This window comes from Mastigoproctus giganteus, chromosome 10 (genome assembly GCF_048544385.1).
Source record: "Mastigoproctus giganteus isolate SK-2022 chromosome 10, ASM4854438v1, whole genome shotgun sequence".
NCBI classification, from domain to species: domain Eukaryota; kingdom Metazoa; phylum Arthropoda; class Arachnida; order Uropygi; family Thelyphonidae; genus Mastigoproctus; species Mastigoproctus giganteus.
Window position 1 is genome coordinate 173,195,502 of NC_143584.1, and position 24,157 is coordinate 173,219,658.

General features: G+C 39.2%; 1 protein-coding gene and 5 non-coding genes across 6 annotated transcripts in view; 2 read left to right on the forward strand and 4 right to left on the reverse strand.

Moving 5' to 3' along the window:
• LOC150079510 (uncharacterized) overlaps positions 1 to 24,157 on the reverse strand; it is a 99,251-nt gene that overhangs the window by 36,898 nt on the left and 38,196 nt on the right. The window lies entirely within an intron of this gene.
• TRNAA-AGC (transfer RNA alanine (anticodon AGC)) lies at positions 2,044 to 2,116 on the reverse strand. The gene has a single exon. It is a non-coding gene; the product is annotated as a tRNA-Ala (tRNA).
• TRNAA-AGC (transfer RNA alanine (anticodon AGC)) lies at positions 8,784 to 8,856 on the forward strand. The gene has a single exon. It is a non-coding gene; the product is annotated as a tRNA-Ala (tRNA).
• Positions 13,348 to 13,420, reverse strand: TRNAA-AGC (transfer RNA alanine (anticodon AGC)). The gene has a single exon. It is a non-coding gene; the product is annotated as a tRNA-Ala (tRNA).
• Positions 13,871 to 13,943, forward strand: TRNAA-AGC (transfer RNA alanine (anticodon AGC)). The gene has a single exon. It is a non-coding gene; the product is annotated as a tRNA-Ala (tRNA).
• On the reverse strand, positions 19,042 to 19,114 carry TRNAA-AGC (transfer RNA alanine (anticodon AGC)). Its single transcript has one exon. It is a non-coding gene; the product is annotated as a tRNA-Ala (tRNA).

Below are 24,157 nucleotides of genomic sequence, written 5' to 3' on the forward strand. Positions count from 1 at the left end.
ATCCTTGAAGCGCAACCTATTTCTTCTGGTACAGAAGAAATGTTGATATACGTTCGTGTGGTAGCCTTACGGTCCGAACACAGTCACGATAGTAAGGGTAGTTGTGAACCTTTAACATCGTATGAAGAATTGAAGGAATCCATCTTAATTCAAATTCGTTGTCTGCTTCTACAAATCTTCTGATATCAATCTGTGGAAAAACCGTACTGAAATTAGGTGCTGAAAAAAGGTTGTGTTTTTAAGTCTTCTGTGTTACCTTTCAAATTATGCTCTGCACCTTTTCCAACGTACAACATATAAACACAATTCTTGAACAGATCTATCAAGCCTGCATAAGTTCACATTTCCTTAAATCCATTTCTCAAAACGAGTAGAACACATTAAAAATGGATTACAGAGTGGAATACTTCCACTACTTTGATGTGGAAACAACTTTAAGAGCTTCTTCGATATCAGAGTTGCGGTTTGCGCATGCTTTTCGTTATTGCTACGACTTTTTTAAATTTCTTTATAACTTTATGCTTTGAATTTCAAATTCCTGTGTGCACTGTTGAGTTCGACAAGGATGTTCGAGGCTACTGACAAGTCTCGTTTCTCAACGTTCTGGAGAATCACACAGGAGATGAGAATGTATCAGCGAGTTTAGCCACATTGAAGAGGGATATGTGTCTAGATCTTTTCGAAAGGTTGAGCAACAGAGAGAAGTACAGAGTGGTCTGCTGTGTGCAGAGTGTTGAACTCAGAAATTTGATCCTGGCCCTCTATTAGCTATTGTGCCAAACCCATGGGACGAAACACAAAACTTCGCATGTGTCAGTTATTTTAGGATTAATGTTTTAAAATTGAACTCTGTTAGCGGAAGTTATAGGAAGCAAACCACAAAATTCTGCAAATAGGACCGCATTTCGTTCCATTGAGGGAAATTTTCCAAACGAACCCAAAAACAGAGGTTCCCAATCACATGAAATCTTAACCAGCTTTAAAAACTAAAGAATTCAATAGAACTTTAGTTGGAGATGCCAGATATCGTTCCAGGCACCCTCGCATGCTAAGCATAGCGCTCTAACAACTGAACTACGCCCCTGAAGTAAAATACTCCTTTATTTACAAGTACATACATTCCAGTATCTCTACATTCACTAGAGGAGTTCAGAGGTAACTCTCAAAGGCAGAACATTATTTTAAAATTTCCACTGGCCACACGATAAGTGGGTGGCAAATCGTGGCAATAGGATGGCAATCCACATTAGTGGGTGGCCCTTATTTGGATCACCACCTAAATAAGAAATCATCTTTAATCTTGCTTCTAACTTCAGAATTCCAGGATGACGTCTGAAATTGAAACCAACACATCGACGTTCGCAATGTGCCCATTTGAACACAAATGGGCACAACCACCAAACAAGTTGCATTTCATAATTTTATCCTCAATGCGGAACCTATTTGGTATGTCAAAGGTGTTGTTGACATTCGTTCTTGTCTGTGGAAGCCTTGGGGTTAGAAATCAGTCGAGATGGTAACGGTAATTGTCACCTGTAACATCGTGTCACAATTAAAGGAATCTGTTTTCATTCAAGTTCATTATTCTGCATCTACCTCCTACAGGTCTTCTGTTACAAGTCTTTCAAAAACAACACAATCAACTGAGCCATCTGATTGCATCTGTTTCTTACTGGAAGTCCAAGGGGAACATTCTGTACGATGGTTGCATTCAGTAACGCGAGGAATTTTCAAGACTCATTTTTAAAAACTCAGCTGAGTCAGTTGAACTCAAAAATTGTGATGTGATTGGTTGGTTGTAGGAATAACAGTTCTGGACATCCCACACGCACTCAAGTAGGGAGAGCGTGTAGGATGTCAACAAGTTAATTATTAAGAGGAAAGTTAAGAGAAGACAGAGTTATTGACCATCACGCTGCCAACCAATCACATCAGGATTGGTTGGTTGAAAGAACCAGAACTCTCAACATCCTCAAAGAACACTGAAGCCATAAAAGAGTTGGTAAAAAAAATATTCGTATTCTTAACAAATATTGCACTTGGTGGAGACGCCAGGTATCGATCCTGGTACCTCTCGTATGCTAAGCGAGCGCTCTACCATCTGAGCTACGCCCCCTATTGTACAACCATCCTTCATTTCCGCTTTTGTACATACCACTACCTGGACAAGAATTGCGCAGTACCACTATCTGGACGAGTATTGCGAATGTTCAAACTGGAACGAAAGTTCCAGTTTGAACATTCGTTTCATTATTGCTACTAGTTTTTTCAAATTTCTCTACAACGTAATGCTTTTAATTTCAAATTCCTGTGTACACTGTTGAGTTCGGTAAGCATGTTCCAGGCTACTGACAACCTCGTTTCTCAACGTTCTGGAGAATCCATGGGAGATGGGAATATATCAGCGAGTTTAGCCACATTGAAGAGCAGGTTGCCTCTTCTTTTCGAAAGGTTGGGCAACAAAGAGAAGCATTCAGTGGTCTTCTGTGTGCAGAGTGTTGAACTCAGAAATTCGATTGTGGGCCTGTATTAGCTATTACGCCAAACCCATAGAAGGAAACACAAAACTGCGCTTGAGTCAGTTATTTTAGGATTAAGATTTCCAAATTGAAAACTCTCTTAGCTAAAGAAATTGGAATTGGACCACTTTCTCCAAAAACGAATTCTGGATTTCATTCGACTGAGTGAAATCTTTAAATCACACCGAAGGAAAAAACAGCGGGTTGCAATCATACAAAATCTTAACCAACTGCAAATTAAATAACTGAACAGACCTTTATTGGGAGACGCCAGATATAGATTGTGGTACCTCTCGCATGCTAAGCTAGCACTTTAAAATCTGAGCTGCGCCCAGACCTATAACTACGATTTATTTCGAATTTCATGCGTACCAGTACATAGAAGATCACTGCAGCAGGTCAGCGGTAGAAATCAAATAAAAAAATAATTTTACCCCCCCCCTCCCTGCACAACATAACTGTCTGACGAATGGGTATAGATAGTGTGGTCGTCCATGTGATCTCCAGTTTATTAGAGACGGGATTTTCACCTGCTTCTATCCAGATCTGGGCTTCCTCGGTATGGGAATTGCTGGCATTCATTGCTATTACACTTCCTGCAGTGGATGAAGGATTCTTTCCGGAATTCACCACCGTACGTCATTATAGGAGACTGCGCAACCATAGGAATGCGCTTCTTCCTGGAAATATTACGTTTAGTTTAGTAAATGTATAGTTGTGCCCGCCACCTCCTGGCTTGGATGGGTACTGGGAAGCATCGATCACCAGGAATGTTGCTTTCCATGAATGCTGATTGCACTGCACTCATTTCTGGCCATTGCCCAGAATTTGGATATTATCACAGCGAATCATGGCGGTGATGAACTAAAGTTTTGGGCCCGCCCTAATTACGTACGACACACCACATAAATGAGTAGCTCCTTTTTGGATGGATCACCACCTAAACAAGAAATCGTCATTAATTTTGCTTCTAACTTTAGAATTCCAAACAGACAGATAAAATTAACACTTATTGGCTGGCTTTGGCCCTAATCTCCAGGTTTCACGTGAAGCAGTGCGTAAACTATGTTTTTAAAATGGAGTGACGTCAATTCTTAGTACTCAAAGTACATTAAAAGTGTGCTCGAATAAGGTCACTAAAAAACTATAGATCTGATCTGAATACCAGTATTAATGAAAGTGGCAATAAAAGCTAAAGGGGGCGTAGCTCAGATGGTGGAGCGCTCTTTTAGCATGCGAGAGGTACCGGGATCGATACCCGGCGCCTCCAAGCGAAATTTTTTTTTAGTTTATCAAACCAGGTTTAATTTTGAAACCCAAGATTTAAACGGATGGACTGTCACCACTGTTTTTGTTCTTCGCGCCTCATTTTGATGAGATTTGTTGTGCGTTTCCAGGAAAGTCAAAAATTCGTTGAAGATTTCAATCAAAGGCTCAGATCAGGTGGTTTCTTTTCACTCTCATAAAGACCCTTTGGAAAGCGGAAGTCTACTTATTCTGAAGCAGATGTAATCAGTTTGATCAGTATTGATCGTCCAGTTATCCACAAACACTTCAGACTGTTCCAAGAGTGACGGAATGCTACCACAGACCCAGCTGCCCAATTTCGCACAATGTCTTTAGTTGTGGAAATCGGTTATTTGGCCAAAAGTACTGGATGATTCCCTATTTGAAACTCTAACAGAACTCTTTCTTCTGAATAACCATCACTTTTCACAGATAAACTGCAACCCTTGCTTTGGTAGACTACAAAAGAATGTCGCAAATTGAATTCACACAGATTGTGTTGATAGTACCAAATAAATCATTATCAAATTCTCTGGTGTCAAAATGAAAGCTGGTTTGATGAATATAAACTTTCATCTGGAAGCGTAGGGTATCGATCCCGGTACGTGTCGCATGCAAAGCGAGCGCTCTACCGTCTGAGACACGTCCCTGAAGAACAGATAATGTTCGTTGCCACATTCATTAATGGAATGAACTGAATTGAATTCAAGCAGTGGTTTATTGATAGAATACAATTAGTAAGGCATCACTTGTGGTCCGAACAAAGTCGAGATATTAACAATAATTGTCAACCTGTAACATCGTATCAACAATCGAAGGAATCCATCTTCATTCCAGTTAGTTGTTAACCTCCTAGAAATCTTCTAATACTAGTCCGTGAAAAACAAGATGATCACCTGAGTGATGTGATTGCATCTGCTTGTGACTGGCCAGTCTTACTCTTCAGTGGCAACTGAGTGTGAACATTGAATCCGATGTCTCGTTTCAGTAACGCCAGGAATTTTAAAAACTTTTTTCACAGCGTGCTTATGTTAATTAGTGTTGTGAGAAGATAGCAGAGTTTTAGCTCTTAGAAACTGGGATTGTTTGTCTAATAAACGCAAATCACAAATAGGTCAGTATACAGATACCGTATACTGACCTCTATTATCCTAAATTATTTTGGCGCTCGCATACTGTAATGTCTTTCAGATATTGATAACAAAATGGAAACCTTGATGTGGCAGTAAGTTTAGAGGAAACAGGATTAAGCTCACTTTATTGCACGCTTCTTTGCTAACTACAGCTGAGGTCCCTCCACCGTAGATTCAGAACTACTTCAATTAGCACGGATTATGCGAAATCAGAGCCGTCCATTGGAATCTAAGTGTTCGTTCAGAGTATGGTTATAATTCATATGGAAAAAGTACTGGACTTAGAAATTAATATTGATTGAGATTTTAAAAAAGGGGGGGGGGAGTGGGGATTTCCTCTTCAGAAACATCAAGTAATTGATCCCGGGCCTATATCAGCTGTTATGCAAAACTCTTGAAACGAAACACAAACCTGCACTCGAGTCAGTTATTTTAGGATTAAGATTTCCAAATTGAAAACTCTCTTAGCTGAAGAAATTGGAATTGGACCACTTTCTCCAAAAACGAATTCCGGATTTCATTCGACTGAGTGAAATCTTTAAATCACACCGAAGGAAAAAACAGCGGGTTGCAATCACACGAAATCTTAACCAACTGCAAATTAAATAACTGAACAGACCTTTATTGGGAGACGCCAGATATGGTTTGTGGTACCTCTCGCATGCTAAGCGAGCACTCTAACATCTGAGCTGCGCCCCGACCTATAACTACGATTTATTTCGAATTTCATGCGTACCAGTACGTAGAAGATCACTGCAGCAGGTCAGCGGTAGAAATCAAATAAAAAAATAATTTTACCCTCCCTGTATACCATAACTGTCTGACGAATGGGTATAGATAGTGTGGTCGTCCATGTGATCTCCAGTTTATTAGAGAGGGGATTTTCACCTGCTTCTATCCAGATCTGGGCTTCCTCGGTATGGGAATTGCTGGCATTCATTGCTATTACACTTCCTCCAGTGGATGAAGGATTCTTGCCGGTATTCACCACCGTACGTCATTATAGGAGACTGCGCACCCATAAGAATGCGCTTCTTTCTGGAAATATTACGTTTAGTTTAGTAAATGTATTGTTGTGCCCGCCTCCTCGTGGCTTGGACGGGTTCTGGGAAGCAGCGATCACCAGGAATGTTGCTTTCCATGAATGCTGATTGCATTACACTCATTTGTGGCCATTGCCCAGAGTTTGTATATCATCACAGCGAATCATGGCGGAGATGAACTAACGTTTCGGACCCCCCTAATTACGTACGGCACGCCACATAAATGAGTGGCTCCTTTTTGGATGGATCACCACCTAAATAAGAAATCGTCATTAATTTTGCTTCTAACTTTAGAATTCCAAGCAGACAGATAAAATTAACACTTATTGGCCGACTTTGGCTCTAATCTCCAGGTGTCAGGAGAAGCAGTGCGTAAACTATGTTTTTAACATTGAGTGACGTCAATTCTTGGTACTCAAAGCACATTAAAAGTGTGCTCGAATAAGGTCACTGAAAAACTATAGATCTGACCTGAATACCCGTTTTAATGAAAGTGGCAATAAAGGCTAAAGTCAGTGAGGGGGCGTAGCTGAGATGGTGGAGCGCTCGCTTAGCATGGGTGAGGTACCGAGATCGATACCCGGCGCCTCCAAATCAATGTTTATTTTATTCATATTTTACTAACCAGCTTTAGTTTTAGAACCCGAGATTTTGATCATGATTTAATTGGGTCTATCAATATATGTCACTCAATGGACTACTTGCTGATGTGCTTTGCTTCCACTCTCTTAGGGACCTATTGGAATGCGTCAGGCGACTCAGTCTAATTCAGATGGTTCAATGATGATCATGCAATTATCTACAAACATTTGAGACAATTCAAAAATAAGAAAATGCTACGACGAAACCTGTTTGCTCAATTTCCGAAGAACTGTTTAATTTCGTGAGTCCTGCTTAACTTTTGGAAACCGGTGTATGTGGCCAAAAGAATTGGATGAATCTCTATTTGAAACTTTAACAGAACTCTCTTTCTGAATAATCCTCACTTTTCGCAGATAAACTGCAAAACTTTCTTCGTCAATCTGCAAATAAATTTAATGCTTGAAAGGACAAAAAATGTTGTTAAAATCCGTCTAATTCATGATCAAAATTTCTAGTTTCAAAACTAAAGCCAATTAAATGAATATAAATAAAACAATTTTCAACTGCAGTCGCCGGGCATCGATCGTGGTTCCTCTTGCATTCTGAGCTACGCCCCCTGATGATAACAAATGACATTTATTGCCCTATTCATTAATTGAATGCAAACATTAGTTTAATGACTGAGTACAATTAATTGGATAAAACTGAAGGTGTGAAATTCTCAAAAATAACCAAAAATAATAACTATAAATAAACCTACACGTTTAGTTGTGTTCCTCTGCAGACAGTCACCAAGATGGTCCGATGCAACATATTTTGCCGATGTTATTGTACAAACTTCATAAATTTTCCCACACGGTTCAATATATCATCTCGATAACCACGTGCAGCCATTGTTCCTCCTGAAAGCATATTCAGCTCTAAATATCAACGAGAAAAGTTGCAGAGTGAACAGCACATGTTCTCTCCAATAACTGTTCCTTTGAATGATTTAAACCTTGAAGCGCAACCCATTTCTTATTGTACAGATGCTGATATACGTTCCTGTGGTAGCCTTGCGGTCCGAACAGCGTCAAGATATTAATGGCACTTGTGAACCTGTTACATTGTAACAACAATCGAAGGAATCCATCTTAATTCAAATTCGTTGTCTGCTTCTACAAATCTTCTGATATTATGTTGAAAAGATTAATCTGAGTTTCCAGAAAGATCGAAAATTCATTGACGATTTCACTCAACAGAACTACTAGCTCAAGTGGTTTTCTTTCACCCTCTTAGAGACCCATTGGAAAACACAAGCCTACTCAATGTTAAGGAGATGTAATCAGCTGGCTCAGCGATGATCGTCGCTAACATTTGAGGCGGGTCCAAGAGTAAGGGATTTCTACCACAAGACCTGGTTGCTCAATTTCCCACGATGTGTTTAGTTTGGTGACTTCTGCTTAAGTTTTCGAAACCGGCGTGCATGGAAGAACTATTGGATTAGTCTGTATTTGAAACTATAGCGGAATTCTTTCTTCTGCATAAGAATCAGTTCTTGCTGATAAAGAGCAAACCTTGCCTTGTTATGCTACCAATGAATATTGTAATTTGAATGTTTGAAAGGAGAAAAAAAATGGTGACGATCTCATCTAAATCTTTCTTTTCAAAAATAAATCTTGTCACATAAATGTGAATGAAAAATTTATTTGGAGACGCCAGGTATCGATCCTGGTACCTCACGCATGCTAAGCGAGCGCTCTACCATTTGAGCTACGCCCCCTACGTACAAGAAGGATTTATTTCTTATTTCATACATATCAGTATCTTGAACAGCAGTTAAGCGATAACAATCAAATCAAAAAATAATTTCAAACTCCACACCCCCCACTGCACAATATACTGATTGATAAATCGTTGGTATAGATAGGCTGGATATCCACATGAGTTGGTAGCTCTTGTTTGGATCACCGCCTAAATAAGAAAGAGTATTTAATTTTGCTTCTAACTAAAAGAAATCCAGAAAGACAGATGAAATTAAAACCTAGATATCAACATTCATCCTGACCTCCCGGCTTCACGTGAAGGACTACGTCGAGTGTGCTTTTAACATCGGGTGACTTCGATTCTTAATACTCAAAGCACATTAAACGTGTGCTCGAATTAGGTCAATGAAAAACTATAGTGGTCACCTGAACACGGATATTATGAGAATGACAATGCAGGTTGTTTGAATGTCAGGGGGCGTAGCTCAGATGGTAGAGCGCTCGCTTAGCATGCGAGAGGTACAGGGATCGATACCCGGCGCCTCCAAGCGAAATTTTTTTTTAGTTTACCTAATCAGGTTTAATTTTGAAACCCAAGATTTAAACGGATGGACTGTCACCACAGTTTTTGTTCTTGGCGCCTCATTTTGTTACGATTTGTTGTGAGTTTCCAAGGAAGGTCAAAAAATCGTTGAAGATTTCAATCAAAGGCTCAGGTGACGTGGTTTCTTTTCACTCTCGTAAAGACCTTTTGGAAAGCAGAAGTCTACTCATTCTGAAGCAGATGTAATCAGTTTGATCAGTATTGATCGTCCAGTTATCCACAAACACTTGAGACTGTTACAAGAGTAACGGAATGCTACCACAGACCCAGCTTCCCAATTTCGCACAATGTTTTTAGTTGTGGAAACCGGTTATCTGGCCAAAAGTACTGGATGATTCCCTATTTGAAACTCTAACAGAACTCTTTCTTCTGAATAAACATCACTTTTCACAGATAAACTGCAACCCTTGCTTTGGTAGACTACAAAAGAATGTCGCAAATTGAATGGACACAGATTGTGTTGATAGTACCACATAAATCATTATCAAATTCTCTGGTGTCAAAATTAAAGCTGGTTTGATGAATATAAACTTTCATCTGGAAGCGTAGGGTATCGATCCCGGTACGTGTCGCATGCAAAGCGAGCGCTCTACCGTATGAGACACGTCCCTGAAGAACAGATAATGTTCGTTGCCACATTCATTAATGGAATGAACTGAATTGAATTGAATGCACTGAATTGAATTCAAGCAGTGGTTTATTGATAGAATACAATTAGTAAGGCATCACTTGTGGTCCGAACAAAGTCGAGATAGTAACAATAATTGTCGACCTGTAACATCGTATCAACAATCGAAGGAATCCATCTTCATTTCAGTTAGTTGTTAACCTCCTGGAAGTTTTCTAATACTAGTCCGTGAAAAACAAGATGATCAACTGAGTGATGTGATTGCATCTGCTTGTGACTGGCCAGTCTTACTCTTCAGTGGCAACTGAGTGTGAACATTGAATCCGATGTCTCGTTTCAGTAACGCCAGGAATTTTAAAAACTTTTTTCACAGCGTGGCTATGTTAATTAGTGTTGTGAGAAGATAGCAGAGTTTTAGCTCTTAGAAACTGGGATTGTTTGTCTAATAAACACAAATCACAAAGAGGTCAGTACACAGACACCGTATACTGACCTCAGTTATCCTAAGTTATTTTGGCGCTCGCATTCTGTAATGTCTTTCAGATATTGAAAACGAAATGGAAACCTTGATGTGGCAGTAAGTTTAGAGGAAACAGGATTAAGCTCACTTCATTGCACGCTTCTTTGCTAACTAAGGCCGAGGTCCCTCCACCGTAGATTCAGAACTACTTCAATAAACGGATTATGCGAAATCAGGGCCGTCGATTGGAATCTAAGAATTCGTTCAGAGTATGGTTATAATCCATATGGAAAACGTACTGGATTTAGAAATTAATGTTGGTTGAGATTTAAAAAAAAAAAAGGGGTGGGTATTTCCTCTGCAGAAACGTCGAGTAATTGATACCGGGGTATATCAGCTGTTATGCAAAACTGCGCTCAAGTCAGTTATTTTAGAATTAAGATTTCAAATTGAAAACTCCGTTATCTGAAGAAATTGGAAGGGGACCACTTTCTCCAAAAAGAATTCTGGATTTCATCCCATTGAATCTTTGAAAAGTGAAATCTTTGAATCACACCGAAGGAAAATATAGCGGGTTACAATCACACAAAATCTAAACCAAATGCAAATTAAATAACTCAACAGATCTTTATTGGGAGACGCCAGATATGGATTGTGGTACCTCTCGCATGCTAAGCGAACACTCTAACATCTGAGCTACGCTCCCCGACGTATAACTTCGATTTATTTCGAATTTCACTCATACCAGTATGTAGAAGATCATTACAGCAGGTCAGCTGTAGAAATCAATAATTTTACCCCCCAACTGCACAACATAACTGTCTGACGAATGGGTATGGGAATTGCTGACATTCATTGCTATTACACTTCCTGCAGTGGATGAAGGATTCTTTCCGGTATTCACCACCGTTCGTCATTATAGGAGACTGCGCACCCATAGGAATGCGCTTCTTTCTGGAAATATTACGTTTAGTTTAGTAAATGTATAGTTGTGCCAGCCTCCTCGTGGCTTGGACGGGTTCTGGGAAGCAGCGATCACCAGGAATGTTGCTTTCCATGAATGCTGATTGCATTACATTCATTTCTGGCCATTGCCCAGAGTTTGAATATCATCACAGCGAATCATGGCGGAGATGAACTAACGTTTCGGACCCGCCCTAATTATACGTCACACCACAAGTCCACATAAATAAATGGCTCCTATTTGAATGGATCACCACCTAAATAGGAAATCGTCATTAATTTTGCTTCTAACCTCAAAATTCCAAGCAGTCAGATAAAATTAACACATATAGGCCGACTATGTCCCTAATCTCCAGGATTCAGGTGAAGCAGTGCGTAAACTATGTTTTTAAAATGGAGTGACGTCAATTCTTGGAACTCAAAGTACATTAAAAGTGTGCTCGAATAAGGTCACTGAAAAACTATAGATCTGACCTGAATACCCGTATTAATGAAAGTGGTAATAAAGGCTGACGCTTAGTCAGGTGGCGTAGCTCAGATGGAAGAGCGCTCGCTTATCATGGGAGAGGTACCGAGGTCGATATCCGGCGTCCCCAAGTGAATGTTTATTTTATTAATATGTTACTAACCACCTTTAGCTTTAAAACCCGAGATTTTGATCATGATTTAATTGGGTCTGTCAATATATGTCACTCAATGGAGTACTTGCTCAGGTGGTTTGCTTTCATTCTCTTAGTGACCATTGGAAAGCGTCAGGCGACTCAGTCTAAAGCAGGTGGTTCAGTGATGATCATGCAATTATCCAAAAACATTTTGAGAGGATTCAAAAATAAGAAAATGCTACCACGAGAACTGGTTGCTCAATTTCCCAAGAAGTGTTTAATTTTGTGAATCCTGCTTAAGTTTTGGAAACCGGTGTATGTGGCTAAAGTATTGGATAATTCTCTATTTGAAACTGTAACAGAACTCTTTAGTGAATAATCATCACATTTCGAAGATAAACTGCAAACCTTCCTTTGTTAATCTGCAAAATAATGTCGTAAATTGGATGCTTGAAAGGACAAAAAATGTTGTTGAAATCCGTCTAATTCATGATCAAAATTTCTAGTTTCAAAACTAAAGCCAGTTAAATGAATATAAATAAACAATTTTCAACTGCAGTCGCCGGGCATCGATCGTGGTACCTCTTGCATTCTGAGCTACGCCCCCTGATGATAACAAATGACATTTATTGCCCTATTCATTAATTGAATGCAAACATTAGTTTAATAACTGAGTGCAATTAATTGGATAAAACTGAAGGTGTGAAATTCTCAAAAATAACCAAAAATAATAATTATAAATAAACCTACACGTTCAGTTGTCTTCCTCTGCAGACAGTCACCAAGATGGACCGATGCAACATATTTCGGCGTTATTATTGTACAAATTAGTTATTAGTTGCTCAAGAACGGTTGTGTTTTTTTAAAGTCTTTTGTGTTACCTTTCAAATTATGATCTGCATCTTTTCCAACGTATAAACAAAATTCTTGAATCGATCTATGAAGCCTGCATAAGTTCACATTTCCTTAAATCCATCTCTCAAAACGAGTAGAACACAATGAAAATGGATTACAGAACTGAATACTTCCACTACTTTGAGGGAAACCACTTTAAGAGTTTCTTCGATATCAGAGTTGCGGTCTTGAGCTACGCCCCTTGTTGTACAACCATCCATCATTTCCGCTTTCGTACATATCACTACCTGGAAGGGTATTGCGCAGTTCAGTGGTAACAATCAAATCTGAAACAATTTTAAAACTCCCATTCCTCGTATCACAACTTAGTACCAAATCGTGGCTATAGGGTGGTTGGCCCTATTTGGATCACTGCCTAAATAAGACATCTTAATTTGCTTGAGTATTCCAGGCACACAGCTAAAACTAAAGCCTGAAAATCGACTTTCACTGATCTGAAGACTTCACATAAAGCAGAACGTCAGCAGTGTTTTAAACGTGGGGTGTTTCGATTCATAGTAATCAGAATACATTTATATTGTTCTCCAAAGAGGTTACTGAAAAATTTTAGTATTAATCAAAGTAACAATGAAGATTGGTACTCCTTCAGGGTGGGGATCGATGACCGGCGCCCAAATAAACGATTGTTTTGTTGATAATTATTTATGTTAGATTTTTATTTTTGGTTATTTATTTATTTTATGTTAGATTTATTTATCTAACCAGAATCAGTTCTTGCTGATAAACAGCAAACCTTGCTTTGTTATGCGCCAATGAATATCGTAAATTGAATGTTTGAAAGGACAAAAAACATGGCGATGATCTCATCTAAATCTCTCTCTTCAAAACTAAACCTTGTTACATAAATGTGAATGAAAAATTTTACATGGAGGCGTCAGGTATCGATCCTGGTACCTCTCGCATGCTAAGCGAGCGCTCTACCATCTGAGCTACGCCCCCTACAGACAGAAACGCTTTGTTTCTAATTTCATACATATCAGTATCTTGAAGGATACTACAGCAGTTCAGTGGTAACAATCAAATCAAAAAATAATTTCAAACTCCACACCCCCCACTGCACAATATACTGATTGATAAATCGTTGGTAGAGATAGCAGTTGGTGGGCCTTGATTGGATCACCGCCTAAATAAGAAATAGCCTTTAATTTTGCTTCTAACTAAAGAAATCCAGAAAGACAGATGAAATTAAAGCCTAGATATCAACATTCATCCTGACCTCCAGGCTTCACGTGAAGCAGTACATCGAGTGTGTTTTTAACATCGTGTGACTTCGATTCTTAATACCCAAAGTACATTAAAAGTGTGCTCGAATTAGGTCAATGAAAAACTATGGTAGTCACCTGAACACTGGTATTAATGACAGTGGCAATGCAGTTTGTTAGTATGTCAGGGGGCGTAGCTCAGATGGTAGAGCGCTCGCTTAGCATGCGAGAGGTACCGGGTTCGATACCCGGCGCCTCCAAGCGAAATTTTTTTTTTAGTTTACCTAACCAGGTTTAATTTTGAAACCCGAGATTTAAACGGATGGACTGTCACCACAGATTTTGTTCTTGACGCCTCATTTTGATAAGATTTGTTGTGAGTTTCCAGGAAGGTCAAAAATTCGTTGAAGATTTCAATCAAAGGCTCAGGTGACGTGGTTTCTTTTCACTCTCGTAAAGACCCTTTGGAAAGCAGAAGTCTACTTATTTTGAAGCAGATGCAATCAGTTTGATCAGTATTGATCGTCCAGTTATCCACAAACACTTCAAACTGTTCCAAGAGTGAAGGAATGCTACGACAGACCCAGGTGCTCAATTTCGCACAATGTTTTTAGTTGTGGAAATCGGTTATTTGGCCAAAAGTACTGGATGATCCCCTATTTGAAACTCTATCAGAACTCTTTCTTCTGAATAACCATCGCTTTTCAAAGATAAACTGCAACCATTGCTTTGGTAGGCAACAAAATAATGTCGGAAATTGAATGGACCCAGATTGTGTTGATAGTACCACATAAATCATTATCAAATTCTCTGGTGTCAAAATTAAAGCTGGTTTGATGAATATAAACTTTCATCTAGAAGCGTAGGGTATCGAACCCGGTACGTGTCGCATGTAAAGCGAGCGCTCTACCGTATGAGCACGTCCCTGAAGAACAGATAATGTTCGTTGCCACATTCATTAATGGAATGAACTAAATTGAACTGAATGCACTCAATTGAATTCAAGCAGTGGTTTATTGACAGAATACAATTCGTAAGGCAATCCTTGTGGTCCGAACAGGGTCGAGATAGTAATAATAATTGTCAACCTGTAACATCGTGTCAACAATCGAAGGAATCCATTTTCATTCCAGTTAGATGTTAACCTCCTAGAAGTCTAATACTAGTCCGTGAAAAACAAGATGATCAACTGAGTGATGTGATTGCATCTGCTTGTGAATGGCCAGTCCTACTCTTCAGTGGCTATTCAGGGTGAACATTGAATCCGATGTCTCGTTTCTGTAACGCCAGGAATTTTCAAAACTTTTTTCACAACGTGGCTATGTTAATTAGTGTCATGAGAAGATAGCAGAGTTTTAGATCTTAGAAACTGGGATTGTTTGTCTAATAAACACAAATTACAAAGAGGTCAGTACACAGACACCGTATACTGACCTCAGTTATCCTAAGTTATTTTGGCGCTCGCATTCTGTAATGTCTTTCAGATATTCAAAACGAAATGGAAACCTTGATGAGGTAGTAAGTTTACAGGAAACAGGATTAAGCTCACTTTATTGCACGCTTCTTTGCTAACTACGGCCGAGATTCCTTCACCTTCGATTCAGAACTACTTCAATAAGCACCGATTATGCGAAATGAGAGCCGTCGATTGGAATCTAAGGATTCGTTCAGAGTATGGTTATAATCCATATGGAAAACGTACTGGATTTAGAAATTAATGTTGGTTGAGATTTAAAAAAAAAAAGGGGGTGGGGATTTGCTCTGCAGAAACGTCGAGTAATTGATACCGGGGTATATCAGCTGTTATGCAAAACTCTTGAAACGAAACACAAATCTGCGCTCGAGTCAGTTATTTTAGAATTAAGATTTCAAAATTGAAAACTCCGTTATCTGAAGAAATTGGAATTGGACCACTTTCTCCAAAAACGAATTCTGGATTTCATCCCATTGAATCTTTGAAAAGTGAAATCTTTGAATCACACCGAAGGAAAATATAGCGGGTTACAATGACACAAAATCTAAACCAACTGCAAATTAAATAACTGAACAGATCTTTATTGGGAGATGCCAGATATAGATTGTGGTACCTCTCGCATGCTAAGCGAACACTCTAACATCTGAGCTACGCTCCCCGACGTATAACTTCGATTTATTTCGAATTTCACGCATACCAGTATGTAGTGGTAGAAATCAATAATTTTACCCCCCCACTGCACAACATAACTGTCCGACGAATGGGTATAGATAGTGTGGTCGTCCATGTGATCTCCAATTTATTAGAGATGGGATTTTCACCTGCTGCCATCTAGATTTGGGCTTCCTCGGTATTGGAATTGTTGGCATTTATTACTATTACACTTCCTCCAGTGGATCAAGGATTCTTTCTGGTATTCACCACCATACGTCATTATAGGAGACTGCACACCCATAAGAATGCGCTTCTTCCTGGAAATATTACCTTTAGTTTAGTAAATGTATTGTTGTGCCCGCCTCCTCGTGGCTTGGACGGGTACTGGGAAGCATCGATCACTAGGAATGTTGCTTTCTATGAATACTGATTGCACTACACTCATTTCTGGCCATTGCCCACAGTTTGTATATCATCACAGCGAATCATGGCGGAGATGAACTAACGTTTCGGACCCGCCCTAATTATACGACACACCACAAGTCCACATAAATAAATGGCTCCTATTTGAATGGATCACCACCTAAATAAGAAATCGTCATTAATTTTGCTTCTAACTTCAAAATTCCAAGTAGTCAGATAAAATTAACACATATAGGCCGACTATGGCCCTAATCTCCAGGATTCAGGTGAAGCAGTGCGTAAACTATGTTTTTAATATGGAGTGACGTCAATTCTTGGAACTCAAAGTACATTAAAAGTTTTTTTTTTTTTTTTTTTTTTTTGGCGCAAGAGCTACTTTGGCCATACTGCGCGTGTTCCTGTGGAGATACACAGTAAGGATTAATAAAAGGGTTTATATGAGCATAAATATATTAATCTGTTTTAGATAGTGGAAAAACTCAGGTAAATTGGAGTTGTCTCCAATCATATGTCTAATTTGAAGAGGTTCATTTAAATTAGATAGGGATCGGAATGATGTGGTTCTGGCATACTGATAGTGAGTGCACTCTATAAGAATATGTTTTACGGTTAGCGTTGAATTACAGTGGAAGCACAGTGGTGGGTTATTTCCTCGCAATAAATAGTGATGTGTAAGATGGGTATGACCTATACGTGCTCTGGCAAGCACAACCTCTTCATGTCTGTTTGAACGGAAACTAGATTTCCATAGCTGTGGATTCTGTTTTATATTTCGTAACTTGTTATTTACCTGATTATGCCAAATTTCTCGCCATTTTTCATTGCAAATTCGGCGTACGATTGATTTGTAGTCTGTGTAAGGAATCCGGATGTGGTTATTATCAGTGCGATTTCTTGCTGCTTTATCTGCACTTTCATTTCCTGGTATTCCAGTGTACCCTGGAATCCAACAGAATGTCACAGTCTGCCTATTGTTATGAAATTCGGATATTTGAGTTCTTATTTGATTTATCAGTGGATGTGGAGAGCGAGAATTGCCTTGGAGGGCTGTCACTGCACTCAAGGAGTCTGTATAGATAATAGCCTTCGGAGTGAAAACATGAGCAAGTAAGGTCAAACCCATCTTAATGGCATAGAGTTCTGCAGTGAAAACGCTGCATTCTTGTGGTAATGAAACAGACACTGTTGATGATGGTAGCACCACAGCAGCTCCCACAGTTCTGTCATTTTTAGAGCCATCATTATAAATTTGTAAAGTGTCTGCATTTGCCAAAGAGTGAGCTGCATGTAGTTTCTGAATGGTTGGATTGTTCAGGGAGTGTTTCTCCCAACGTCGGAAATAGTCATCACACGAAGGTATACACACTTTCCATGGAGACTGTACAATTTCTCTGCCTTGATGTAAATTGGTCAACTGCATATTCCACTGCTGAATCAGTTCTCGTAGACGGGTTCCTGTAGGTTTATTTTCAAGAGGCTTATTTCTGAAAAGGTTTACCCATTGTGGATCATAGAGGTATGACCAGATAGGATGAGATGGAAGGCTATATATTTTAACTACATAATTGAGGAGCAGTATCTTTCTCCGAAGGTGGAGTGGAGGTTCATTGGCCTCTATATATAAGCTTTGCACCGGCGAAGTCCTGAACGCCCCAAGAGCAATCCTGAGCGCACTATGTTGTATTGTGTTGAGACAGTCTAACAGAGTCTTTCGGGCAGAGTCATAAACAGGAGCACCATAATCTAATCGAGATCTGATTAAGGCCCGGTATAGGTGGAGTAGAGTATAGCGATCAGCTCCCCATGTCATAGATGAGATGACTTTAAGTATATTCAGCTTTTTCATACAGACAGTTCGTGTTTGTAGTATGTGTTTCTGGAATGTCAGTTTAGTGTCAAGAGTTATGCCCAAGAATCGTATATTGCTGGTAATTGGTATCGGTTGTTTTTCCAGTGATAATTCAGGTTCTGGATGTAGTTGGCGTTTTTTACAAAAGTGAATGGCTGCAGTTTTCGTTGCTGATAGACGATAACCATTACGTGAAGTCCATGACACTATTTTGTTTATTGCAAGCTGCAAATGTCGTTCAATGGAACGCATATTCTGTGAATGGCAAGATATCGCAAGATCATCAGCATAAAGATAGATTTCTACGTTAACCAAGATGTTCTGCGCTAAATTGTTTATCCTAAGAGCAAAGAGGGTAGCGCTGAGTACCGATCCCTGTGGTACACCTTCTCTTTGGATAACAGCTTGCGAAACAGCATTACGATAACTCACTTGAAAAGTTCTATTTTTAAGGTAACTCTCTATGATCATTGGGAGTCGACCTCTGAGTCCTATAGCATATAGGTCTTGCAGAATACCATAGCGCCAGGCGGTATCAAAGGCTTTTTCAATATCCAGGCACACCATGACAAGATGTTCCTTCTGTATAAAGGCGTTCCGTATGTTACACTCAGCTTTCACCATAAGGTCTAATGTGGATCGGTTTTTGCGAAAGCCGTATTGATTACTACTGATGACTGAGTGGGATTCTATGTACCATACAAGTCTATCGTGTACCATCTTTTCCAATGTCTTGCCCAAGTAGCTGGTAAGGGATATCGGTCTATAGTTGCATGGATTCGTCTGATCTTTCCCACAATCAGTTCTTGCTGATAAACAGCAAACCTTGCTTTGTTATGCGCCAATGAATATCGTAAATTGAATGTTTGAAAGGACAAAAAACATGGCGATGATCTTATCTAAATCTCTCTCTTCAAAACTAAACCTTGTTACATAAATGTGAATGAAAAATTTTATTTGGAGGAGCCAGGTATCGATCCTGGTACCTCTCGCATGCTAAGCGAGCGCTCTACCACCTGAGCTACGCCCCCTACAGACAGAAACGCTTTATTTCTAATTTCATACATATCAGTATCTTGAAGGATACTACAGCAGTTCATTGGTAACAATCAAATCAAAAAATAATTTCAAACTCCACACCCCCCACTGCACAATATACTGATTGATAAATCGTTGGTAGAGATAGGAGTTGGTGGGCCTTGTTTGGATCACCGCCTAAATAAGAAATAATCTTTAATTTTGCTTCTAACTAAAGAAATCCAGAAAGACAGATGAAATTAAAGCCTAGATGTCAACATTCGCCCTGACCTACAGGCTTCACGTGAAGCAGTACAACGAGTGTGTTTTAACATGGGGGGACTTCGATTCTTAATACTCAAACTACATTAAAAATGTGCTCGAATCAGGTCAATGAAAAACTATGGTAGTCACCTGAACACTGGTATTAAAGAGAGTGGCAATGCAGGTTGTTAGTATGTCAGGGGGCGTAGCTCAGATGGTAGAGCGTTCGCTTAGCATGCGAGAGATACCCGGCGCCTCTAAACGATTTTTTTTTTTTAATTTACATTACCAGGTTTAATTTTGAAATCCAAGATTTAAACGGATGGACTGTCATCACAGATTTTGTTCTTGGCGCCTCATTTTGATAAGATTTGTTGTGAATTTCCAGGAAACTCAAAAATTCGTGAAGATTTCAAAGGCTCAGGTCACGTGGTTTCTTTTCACTCTGGTAAAGACCCTTTGGAAAGCAGAAGTCTACTCATTCTGAAGCAGATGTAATCAGTTTGATCCGTACTGATCATGCAGTTATCCACAAACACTTCAGACTGTTCCAAGAGTGACGGAATGCTACAAGACCGAGGTGCTCAATTTCGCACAATGTTTTTAGTTTTGTGACTTCTGATTAAGTTTTGGAAACCGGTTATTTGGCCGAAAGTACTGGATGATTCTCTATTTGAAACTCTTAACTGAACTCTTCCTTTTGAATAACCATCACTTTTCGCAGATAAATTTCAACCCTTGCTTTGTTAGGCTGCAAAAGAATGTCGCAAATTGAATGGACACAGAATGTGTTGATAGTACCACATAAATCATGATCAACTTCTCTGGTATCAAAATTAAAGCTGGTTTGATGAATATAAACTTTCATCTGGAAGCGTTGGGAATCGATCCCGGTACCTCTCGCACGCAAAGCGAGTGCCCTTCCGTATGAGTTACGGCCCCTGACGAACATATAATGTTCATTGCCACATTCATTAATTGAATGAACTGAATTGAATTGAATTCAAGCAGTGGTTTATTGACAGAATACAATTAGTAAGGCAATCCTTGTGATCCGAGCAAAGTCGAGATAGTAATAATAATTTTCAACCTGTACATCGTATCAACAATCGCAGGAATCCATCTTCATTCCAGTTAGTTGTTAACCTCCTAGAAGTCTTCTGATACCAGTTCATATAAAACAAAATGATCAACTGAGTGATGTGATTACATCTGCTTGTGACTGGCCAGTTTTTCTCTTCAGTGCTATTCAGGGTGAACATTGAATTCTATGGTTGTCCAGGGTGAACATTGAATCCAATGTTCACCCTGAATCCTTTCAGTAACGCCAGAAATTTTCAAACTTTTTTCACTTTTTTCCAGGTATGTTAATTACTGTCATGGGAAGATAGCAGAGTTTTAGCTCTTAGAAACTGGGGTGCTTTGTCCAATAAACACAAATCACAGAGGTCAGTATACAGACGCCGTATACTGACCTATCCTAAGATATTTTGGCTCTCGCATACTGTAATGTCTTTCAGTTATTGATAACAAAATGGAAACCTTGATGTGTCAGTAAGTTTAGAGGAAACAGGATTAAGCTCACTTTATTGCACGCTTCTTTGCTAATTACGGCTGAGGTCCCTTCACCATAGATTCAGAACTACTTCAATAAGCACGGATTATGCAAAATCAGAGCCGTTGATTGGAATCGAAGTGTTCGTTCAGAGTATGGTTATAATTCATATGGAAAGAGTAATGGACTTAGAAATTAATATTGATTGAGATTTAAAAAGGAGGAAGGGGAAATTGCCTCTTCAGAGACGTCGAATACTTAATACAGAGCCGATATCAGCTGTAATGCAAAACTCTTGAAACGAAATACACACCTGTGCTTGAGTCAGTTATTTTAGGATTAAGATTTCAAAATTGAAAACTCTCTTAGCTGAAGAAATTAGAAGGGGACCACTTTCTCCAAAAACGAATTCCGGATTTCATCCCATTGAGCGAAATCTTTGAATCACATCGAAGGAAAATATAGCGGGTTACAATCACACAAAATCTTAACCAACTGCAAATTAAATAACTGAACAGACCTAATTGGGAGACGCCAGATATAGATTGTGGTACCTCTCGCATGGTAAGCGAACACTCTAACATTTGAGCTACGCCCCGACGTATAACTACGATTTATTTCGGATTTCACGCATACCAGCATGCAGAAGATCATTACAGCAGGTCAGCGATAGAAATCAATAATTTTACCCCCCCCCCCCACCGCATAACATAACTGTCTGACGAATCTGTATAGATAGTGGGGTCGTCCATGTGATCTCCAGTTTATTACAGACGGGATTCTCACCTGCTTCCATCTAGATTTGGGCTTCCTCGGTATTGGAATTGCTGGCATTTATTACTATTACACTTCCTCCAGTGGATCAAGGATTCTTTCCGGTATTCACCACCGTACGTCATTATAGGAGACTGCGCACCCATACGAATGCGCTTCTTCATGGAAATATTACGTTTAGTTTAGTAAATGTATAGTTGTGCCCGCATCCTCGTGGCTTGGACGGGTACTGGGAATTACGATCACCAGGAATGTTGCTTTCCATGAATGCTGATTGCACTGCACTCATTTCTGGCATTGCCCAGAGTTTGAATATCATCACAGTGAATCATGGCGGAGAAGAACTAACATTTCGGACCCGCCCTAATTACGTACGACACACCACATAAATGAGTGGCTCCTATTTGGGTGGATCACCACCTAAAGAAGAAATTGTCCTTAATTTTGCTTCTAACTTTAGAATTCCAAGCAGTCAGATAATATTAACACCTACAGGTCGACTATGGCTCTAATCTTCAGGTTTCAGGTGAAGCAGTGCGTAAAGTATGTTTTTAAAATGGAGTGACGTCAATTCTTGGTACTCAAAGTACATTAAAAGTGTGCTCGAATAAGGTCACTAAAAAACTATAGATCTGACCTGAATACCAGTATTAATGAAAGTGACAATAAAAGCTAAAGTCAGTCAGAGGGCGTAACTCAGATGGTAGAGCGCTCGCTTAGCATGCGAGAGGTACCGGGGTCAATACCGGGCGTCTCCAAGTGAATGTTTATTTTATTAATATTTTACTAACCACCTTTAGCTTTAAAACCCGAGATTTTGATCATGATTTAATTGGGTCTATCAATATATGTCACTCAATGGAACTACTTGCTCAGGTGGTTTGCTTTCATTCTCTTGCTGACCATTGGAAAGCGTCAGGCGACTCAGTCTAAAGCAGGTGGTTCAATGATGATCATGCAAATATACAAAAACATTTTGAGACTATTGAAAAATAAGGAAATGCTACCACGAGACCTGGTTTCTCAATTTCCCAAGAAGTGTTTAATTTTGTGAGTCCTGCTTAACTTTTGGAAATCGGTGTATGTGGCCAAAAGTATTGGATGATTCTCTATTTGAAACTTTAACAGAACTCTCTTTCTGAATAATCCTCACTTTTTGCAGATAAACTGCAAACCTTCCTTTGTTAATCTGCAAAATAATGTCGAAAAATTGAATCCTTGAAAGGACATAAAATGTTGTTAAAATCCGTCTAATTCATGACCAAAATTTCTGGTTTCAAAACTAAATCCGGTTAAATGAATATAAATAAAACAATTTTCAACTGGAGTCGCCGGGCATCGATCGTGGTACCTCTTGCATTCTGAGCTACGCCCACTGATGATAAAAAATGATATTTGTTGCCCTATTCATTAATTGAATGCAAACATTAGTTTAATGACTGAGTGCAATTAATTGGATAAAACTGAAGGTGTGAAATTCCCAAATATAATCAAAAATAATAATTATAAATAAACCTACACGTTCAGTTGTGTTCCTCTGCAAACAGTGACCAAGATGGTCCGATGCAACATATTTTGCCGATGTTATTTTACAAGCTTCATAAATTTTCCCACATGGTTCAAGATATCATCTCGATAACCACTTGCAGCCATTTTACATTCTGAAAGCATATTCAGCTCTAAATATCCACGAAAAAAGTTCCAGAGAGAACAGTACATGTTCTCTCCAATAACTGTTCCTTTGAATGGTTTAATCCTTGAAGCGCAACCTATTTCTTCTGGTACAGAAGAAATGTTGATATACGTTCCTGTGGATGCCTTACGGTCCGAACACAGTCACGATAGTAAGGGTAGTTGTGAACCTTTAACATCGTATGAAGAATTGAAGGAATCCATCTTAATTCAAATTCGTTGTCTGCTTCTACAAATCTTCTGATATCAATCTGTGGAAAAACAGTACCGAAATTAGGTGTTGAAAAAAGGTTGCATTTTTAAGTCTTCTGTGTTACCTTTCAAATTATGCTCTGCACCTTTCCCAACATACAACATATAAACACAATTCTTGAACAGATCTATCAAGCCTGCATAAGTTCACATTTCCTTAAATCCCTCTGTGAAAAGAGTAGAACACATTAAAAATGGATTACAGAGTGGAATACTTCCACTACTTTGATGTGTAAACAACTTTAAGAGCTTCTTCGATATCAGAGTTGCGGTTTGCGCATGCTTTTCGTTATTGCTACGACTTTTTTAAATTTCTTTATAACTTTATGCTTTGAATTTTAAATTACTGTGTGCACTGTTGAGTTCGATAAGGATGTTCGAGGCTACTGACAAATCTCGTTCTCAACGTTCTGGAGAATCCACAGGAGATGGAAATGTATCAGCGAGTTTTGCCACACTGAAGAGGGATGTGTCTCGATCTTTTCGAAAGGTTGAGCAACAGAGAGAAGTACTGAGTGGT